Here is an 8,738-nt window from a genome sequence, read left to right as displayed (position 1 = left end):
GAGGAGCTCGCCCCGCGCCGCCCGTCTTCCTCGGCCCCGGGCGCCGGAGCTCGCCGCCTCCGCGGGCGACCTCGCCGGAGCCGCACCGGCCGACCCAGGCCGCCATTCGCCCGCCTCGCCGGAGCCCGCACCGGCGACCCCGGCCGCCGCCGCCGCCGTCCTCACCGGGTCCGGCCGGCCCCGCCGTCCTCCTCCTCCTCCCCAAGTCCGGCTCCTTCCTCTCCGGCCAAGACGAACTCCGGCGAGCAGCTCCGTCGAACCTCGAACCGCGTGCAAATCCAGATCTGATTTCGAACGGTTGACTTTTTCCCTCCGAACCCTAATTTTTTATGCCTACTTTGACCGCCCGTAACTTTGCATCCGTAGCTCCAATTTGGACATATAGTATATCAAAATGTTCGCCTCGATGAGTACATCAGATCATTCCATTGCATCATCTTCATTTGAGCTCATCTTGATGCCCAAATTTCTGTTAGAAGGAGGCTTCATGAGTTAATTGCCAGATCTGCTAGTTCATCTTAGACTTTTGTCATTTTTGCCATGATTATTGTGTGCATGCTATGCCTGTGAGTCCTTGATATGTTTTGCTAAGCATTATGTCTTCTTTCCAGAGGTGCAACCCATGCATTTTTAGGATGTGTGTGGTGACTTGTGCAAGCTTGCAAAGTGAGGCACCCGGTAATTCTGTTTTCAGGGACTTAGTTGTTTCACTAAGCCTGGGATATTTTAGTTCATGATGCCATATGTTCAGCTTGTTTCCTAGTGATCCGTGCCTCTTTTGAGGATGGTCAGTAAAGGAGTTTTTCCAATCATGTTATGCTCTATCCATCCATGTCTTTGTTTGCAATTATTGAGCACCCTAGCTTGAGTCAATCGAGCTCTACTTTTGCTTCGTGGTGAATCTGGGCAGATCGTCAACTCGTTTGCGATTTTGCCGATGTTATTGTAGTTGATCCGTGCATGCTATGCCATTGTTCTTGCCATGTCTAGCTAGCATTTTGTGCCTTATTAATGGATGTATGCTTGTCTTGCCATGACTTGCACCGTAGTGAGTGCATTGAGCTCGTTTACATGCCTTCGTGAGTTATATTTCAGCATGTCTCAGTTTTCACAAAGTCTGAAAACTGATTGTGTTTTAGCTATGTTCGGGTGCCCGTTAGTATATTTTGTGATCCCTTTTGGCCTCAGGTTACTTTGGGACTTTTGTTAATCTTGTTGAGTAGCTCCATGCCATGTTCTTACTTGTCTTAATAATTTCATGTATCATGTTGTTTTTCCGCTCTGAAGAGGGCTTCGTGATCTGAAATTTCAGACAAGTGTTAATTTCACTAAGTCTGGAATCTGTTTTGCATTTGCGTTTTTGCCATGCTTGTTTGAACCTCATAATGGATGAATTGGCCGTGGCTCAGTGCTAGTCTTTTGTTAAGAATCTTGTGTGCATCCCTGCCATGTATTTTGTTGTCATGTTTGGTGGCTGTAGCATGTTCATCTCATTGCATTTAGATGCCTACTTGCTGTAAATCACAGACCGGTGCCATTCTTAAAAACGCTTGCCATTTCCAAACCGTAACTCCGATTCCGGTGATCTTTATATCGTTTTCAAGCGATTTCATCTCATCTTTCCAGTGGCACCCTTGGAATTCCAAGTTGAGGCCAGGTTCATGCATTTCCTTTCATATCTTGCATTTTGCATCCCGCATCGCATCCCGCATAGCATATCTTCATTTCGTCTTATTGCTTGGTCTTGCACGTGGTTGATTGTATCCTTGTTGCTTGTTTGTCTTGTTGGGTAGAGCCGGGAGACGAGTTCGCTACCGAGGAGCCCGTTGAGTTTGCTTGTGAGGATCCAGTCAACTCTGACAACTGTGTAGGCAAGATGATCATACCCTCGAAATCACTACTATCTTTGCTATGCTAGTTTGCTCGCTCTTGCTATGCCAATGCTATGATGCCTACCTTTTGCTTGTCAGCCTCCCAATTGCCATGTCAAACCTCTAACCCACCTTGTCCTAGCAAACCGTTGATTGGCTATGTTACCGCTTTGCTCAGCCCCTCTTATAGCGTTGCTAGTTGCAAGTGAAGGTTGGAGGCCGTTCCTTGTTGGAACATCATTTATTTACTTGTTGGGATATCATTACATTGCTATGTTATCTTAATGCATTTATGTACTTGGTAAAGGGTGGAAGGCTCGGCCTCTCGCCTAGTGTCTTGTTCCACTCTTGCCGCCCTAGTTTCCGTCATATCGGTGTTATGTTCCCGGAATTTGCGTTCCTTACGCGGTTGGGTTATAATGGGAACCCCTTGATATTTCGCCTTGATTAAAGCTTGCCCAGCAATGCCCAACCTTGGTTTTACCATTTGCCACCTAGCCCTTTTCTTTCCCTTGGGTTCTGCAGACTCAAGGGTCATCTTATTTACCCCCCCGGGCTAGTGCTCCTCTGAGTGTTGGTCCACCTGTCAGCTACCGGTGGCCACCAGGGGCAACTCTGGGCTGGCCTACCCGTACCTAGCACAATCTGAGTGTGCCCTGAGAAAGAGATATGTGTAGCTCCTATCGGGATTTGTCGGCACATTCGGGCGGTGTTGCTGGTCTTGTTTTAACCTGTCGAAGTGTCTTGAGTTACCGAGATACCGAGTCTGATCGGAACGTCTTGGGAGGAGGTCTATTCCTTCGTTGACCGTGAGAGCTTGTCATGGGCTAAGTTGGGACTCCCCTGCAAGGATTGAAGTTTCGAAAGCCGTGCCCGCGGTTATGGGCAGATGGGAATTTGTTAATGTCCGGTTGTAGAGAACTTGAACCTTAATTAATTAAAATGATGTCAGGACCCCGACTCAATGCCACATCGATCTAGCATGTAACACCTCATATCACTTTGCGGCCTCACGCACGGTATTCCCACGGGTGTCGCCTTACCTTGGCCCGGGACCGTTTGCGCCTTTTGGCACACATATATGACGGTGTCGCTAGCATCCATATGATAAGGAGCCCGGGCTGACATGGCTAGTCGTAAACCCAAAGTGGCACAGACTTACAGGGACAGGCATTCATGACCCAGCATCGAACGTGTCGGTCATCAGTGAGTGAATCCAGGCTGTAGCACTGGGCTAGCAGGACTCCGGTGAACCGGGCTGTAGCGGGCTAACAGGACTCCGGTATTCATCGCGTGACATTTCCCCGAAGGGACAGACACAGGAACGAAGAAGGACACATGCCGGCCAGCCTAAGTGTTCCGGAGCAGTAGCAAGCTACCATGGCTCGGTGGAAACACTAGGAGACATTTCCCGGTAAGAGAGGCTACTAAAGATAAACAACTAGATAGTCAGATCCCACACATATCAAGCATTTCAATAACATACACACAATATGCTCGATATGTGCAATACAACATGGCATCACAACATGACTCTACGACTCAAGTATTTATTCAATAGGCTCCGAGGAGCGAGATATTACAAACATGGGTCTCATGACCCAACAATCAGAGCATACAAATCAAAGCACAAGCGGAAGCTATCATGTCTGGGTACAGACATCTATAAATGAAAAAGGCTGAGAAGCCTGACTATCTACCAGATCCTGCCGAGGGCACAAGATCGTAGCTGAGGTATCAAGCTAAACGTCGAAGTCCACGTGGAACTACTAGCGAGACCGAAGTCTCTCTGCAAAACATAAAATAGGCAAACGTGAGTACAAATGTACCCAGCAAGACTTACATCAGAACTAACTACATATGCATCATTTTCAACAAGGGGGATGGTGGGGTTTAACTGCAGCAAGCCAGCTTTGACTCGGTGGCTATCCTAAACTACGACTGCAATGTAACTCTTTTGAGGTGGCGCACACGAGTCCACATATTCACCATATCAATACACCACTATGGATCCGCTCCCGTCTCCCTACGAGAACGCCATCCATAGCACTCACGCTTATCTTGCGCATTTTAAAGTATCCACTTTCACTTGTCTATGAACTGATATAAGCAATCTAGAAGTCCTTTACCGCGGACACGGCTATTCGAATAGATGATGTTAACCCTGCAGGGGTGTACTTCTTCACACACGCTCTCACCACTTACCGCCGTTTACACGACATGTACTCGGCAACCTTCAAGCGGAAGCCCAACGTGGGTGTCGGCCACGGCCTGCCTAAACACTCAAGTCTCTAGTCCGGGTTTATCGCCTATTCGGGTTCCATCCATGAGGAGATCCGGCCGGAGTTTCGCTCACAGCCCCAAACGATGTGAACAGGGTTCCCGAGACACCAAACGGGCGCCCGGTACACCGTGCCACGTGCCTACCGCATCACAGCCCACCCCTACGGTCAGCGCTGCGCACGGCCTCCAGCATACTACAAACACCAGAAACTACTTGCAACTCCTGGACAGAGGACAAGGGTGATTAGGAAGCCGAGAGGGTCCATTGGTTTCGGGCCCAATGCATGGTAGTAGCTGAATCATGGATCACAAACACAGAACTCAGTTCCTGAGGACGGCTGCAATGAGACAACCCACCATGTACTCCTACATGGCCTCTCACCGCTACCTTTACCAAATCGTGTTCACACACTTAGCTCACACACAGTAGGACATGTTCACACGCCTCTGATTCATCCCCGATGAATCAGACCTGACTCAACTCTAAGCAGTAGCAGGCATGACAAACAAACATGAAGGAGTAGGCACAACAGGGCTCAAACAACTCCTACTCATGCTAGTGGGTTTCATCTAATTACTGTGGAATGACAGGTCATGCAGAGGATAAAGGGGTTCAGCTACCGCAGCAAATAACAGATGAATCGATGTTGTCCTAATGCAGTAAAAGAGAGCAGGAGCGAGAGAGTGGGATTGTATCGGAATGAACAAGGGGGTTTTGCTTGCCTGGCACTTCTGAAGATAACATTGAGTCTTCATCAGTGTCAACGATCACATCATCGGTATCACGTCTATCGAGAGGGGACAAATACCGGCAACACAGAAAGGAACACAGTCAATGCAATGCACAATATGATGCATGCTCATGACATGGCAAAATGAATGTGTTTTGGGCTAATGCAACTAAAACCAGATTAAATGAAGTTGGTTTGAATCCAAGATTCAAATTCAAACTCCATATGTGGTTATTTAAATGCCATTCACTTCATTTGCCCTAAACAGTAGTGATAAGTTGTTCTAACATGCATGAAAATGGTACAGATGGATTCCTTGAATTTTTCTGATAATTTTTCATATATAAATTATTTAATTTGGAGTTACGGTTAATTTTCTATGATTTATTGAAGTTTTAGGCATTTTCTGGAATTAATAAATCATTTAAGAATTATTTAAATTCCAGAAAACATTTACTGCGTCAGCAGTGCGTCACCGTGACGTCAGCAGGTCAACAGACGCTGCTGCTGGTCAAACCTGACGTGTGGGGACCACACGTCAGTGACACAGGGTTGTTTAACCCACTGACAGGTGGGACCGGTCAACGGCCACGTCAGCTAGGTCAACTCCGACGCGTGGGGCCACTGTGGTTAACTTAAACTAAACAGGGGGTTAACCGTGGTTAGTTAAGGGCGTGGGGCCCATATGTCAGTGAGAGATAGGGCTGTTAGCAGGGTCATTAGCGACTAAGTAAGTGCGCCACGTCGGCGTCACCGGAGACCAGCCGGCGGCGACCACAGGACACGGCGGGGGCACGCCGGACTTGCGCTAGAGGCGTCAGCTTGGCGCGCTGAGGGCACCAGGGGATGGCCCTTGCTCCCGCGCATCCAGAGGACCGAGTGGGAGGTCGTGGGGTCGCCGGAACTCATGCCGGCGACGAGCTTTGGCGGCGATGGTGTTCGGTGGTGCTCGGGCGCGTCGCTACGGTGCATCAGTGAGCAAATGGAGAGGCTGGGCAGCACCTGCTAGGCATGGGGAGCACTAAGAGCAGCTCAGTGAGGCCAGGGGAGCACGGAGGCTATGCGTGCAGCAGCAATGGCGGACGGTGGCTTCGGTGCTCGTGGGGAACGGCGCTACGGCACGGAGGGGAGCATGCTGAGTTAGGGGAGAGGGTCAGTGACTCACGGCGATGACGAGGGGATGCTTGGCGAGGTCGGGGATGGTCCGGAGCCGGCGAATTTGACGAAGATGGCCGGCGGGTCCGAGGTAGAAGACGACGGCGATGGCGGCGATGCAGGGCTTCCGGAGGGCTGTGGATCGATGGGGAGGAAGAGGGGGTCGAGGCGGAGCTCCTGGGTGCATCGGCGAGGCTAGGGGTGGCCGGTGGCCATGGGTACGGCGACGATGACGGCGAGCTCCGCTCGGTCGCGGGAGGGGAAACAGAGGAGCGAGGGGGAGGGAGGTCCAGAGAGCGAGGGAGAAGTGAGAGGGGGTCGGGGACGTCTCCGTGGCGTCGCGAGGAAGTCGGGGAGGCTGCCACGGCGAAGCAGGAGGTGGCCGGCGTCGGCGCGCGTGCGTCCAGCACGCAGCTGCTTCGGGGCAAGGGGGAGGAAGATGACTGGCAGCTGGGCTGCACACTAACGGGCCGCGCAGAAGCTGGGCCGGCTACAGGTAAGTGGCCCAGGTACGGGTCTTTCTCTCTCTCTCCTTTATTTTTTTCTTCTGTTTTGTTTTATTTAATTTCGTTTTGCCACTGTTTTGAATTTTAAACAAACTCAAACAATGCCAAAAACTCCTCTGAATAATTTTATTTGGCTAGATGGACTTTTCCAAAAGCTCATAAAATATTTCAGGGGTATTTGAAATTATATTCTAATTATATGAATATAATTCAAATTCAAATAGCTAATGATTTAAATTCAAAGTCCCAAAAATAAATCCTTAAAAATGTTCAATATTTTGGTTGGGACCAGAACCCTTACCAAAAATTATCAAACATTTAAGAAGAGCCTTTTGGAGCAATGAATGAGATTTCTAGGGTTTTTGCCCCTCTTTTATTTAGGGTTTTGAGGCTTCCAATATTCCTCAATTCAAGTTTCAAAAATATAGACATGATGCACACATGAAGCTGACCTAGAGCAATGCCAGAAGCTAGGGATGTGACAACTCACCCCCACTAAACAAGAATCTCGTCTCGAGATTCAAGCGTAGGGTAAGGTGAAAGGTAAACGCAACTAGTATAATCTTCACGATCCAGGGTGCACTTCATCAAAGCGTTGATTTGATCACCATCTTTGTCTCAAAGTCTTGCTCTGAGAACTCCAACTAACATGACAACGAGAGGAAATGAAAGACCCTAAAAGAATGGTTCTTCTCGAAGGTCGAACAACTCAGGATTAACTCACGGAATGAGACATAGCAACATCTCTCGAGCTGAGACACGAGATACACATCAAGAGGGGTGGAAAGAAACGGATGACGAAGGTTCACTAGGTGGACAACAATTTCACGCTTAAGAAGGTGGCGATCGGTTGTCAACGTAGCGAGGAGTTGAATTGCCATGACACCACGACGAAACATCCTGGAGAAGGGTGATTCGTAGATTATTTCCTTAAGTGGCAAAAAGAATTACCTTTGATATAAAGATCATTGAAACTCTTTAAACCAACCTAAGGCAATCACAAGCGATCATTTGGAGGGGGTCGGTAGAATGGCATACTCGGACTTGGATGATGTGGATTACCTTGTTGAAGACAACGTAATGGATGAATTTGCTTATCACCGGAGATGGAAGAGACCCGTGGTAGAATGGCACATTGGCGGTGCAAGCTGGGAACAAAATGCAAATGCTGGGAATGATTCTGGTAACTGGGGAAGAACCCAACAATAGAGAGTGAATTCACTGTTTGAGAAGGTCATAGCATTGCCGAGGGAACTGAGAGCATCCCAGTTAGTGCCGATGATAACACGTAGCGCTTGTGCATGCTCTCAAGAACTTGAGCATTTCCATATTCATCAAGGTTTTACCAACATCCGTGTCAAGGATTCTGGCAACACAACTTGCTACCATGATGAATGATGATGGATGATGCAGATGCAAAGGAAGATAACACTTCTCAGATTTCATCTTAGCGAGGCCAAGGGAATAGAATCTGGATGATCGACCGAGAGACATTTAGCACTCCGCTTCTAATGTTCTCCTTGATGTGCTAGCGTAACCCATTCAAAGATATGGTTTGATAACTAGAACATCAAGTAAAAGGTCAGACTTTGGGAGCAATAGAATCCATAAGGAACAGTTACGGAGGTAAATCCTACGAAATCCTTATGGGAAGCTGGCCAACTTCTTCAATCAAGATACTACAATAATAGGTCTTTCGGCTGGGTGTGTTGGCCACGACATCCACCTTACCGGTTATCGAGGGACCAATATTATAGTTCTTGGGAAATGTTCCAACCATCATATCTGCCTGAGATTCAGATCTGGTTGGTGTCAGGATATTCCAGACTCATCGAGCCTAGGAAGAAAAATGAAAGTTTGCAACACAACTCGACGAGATGACGTTGCGAGATTCTCGGGGAATGAACTACGATAGCAAGCTCCAAAACATGAGCTGGTTCTGCTACAAACATGTGAACACGTTGTCCCAGACAAGCATGCCCACATGGTAGTCTTACAATAAAACACTACCGAGTTCAGGAGGGGAACCATAATCGAGGATATCGAAGTCCTCTCATAAGGCATGCTCTTAAGAAGAAACTTCTTCTCCTTGAACAAATCAATCAGTGGCTTGGTGTGCTCGGAACACATATGGAATGAAGGTTGCAAGTCTCCAAACCATAGAATACTTCGCACATATGCATGACTGACTT

This window comes from Triticum dicoccoides, chromosome 2A (assembly GCF_002162155.2).
Source record: "Triticum dicoccoides isolate Atlit2015 ecotype Zavitan chromosome 2A, WEW_v2.0, whole genome shotgun sequence".
Taxonomy (NCBI): domain Eukaryota; kingdom Viridiplantae; phylum Streptophyta; class Magnoliopsida; order Poales; family Poaceae; genus Triticum; species Triticum dicoccoides.
Note: the sequence above shows the minus strand (reverse complement) of the source record.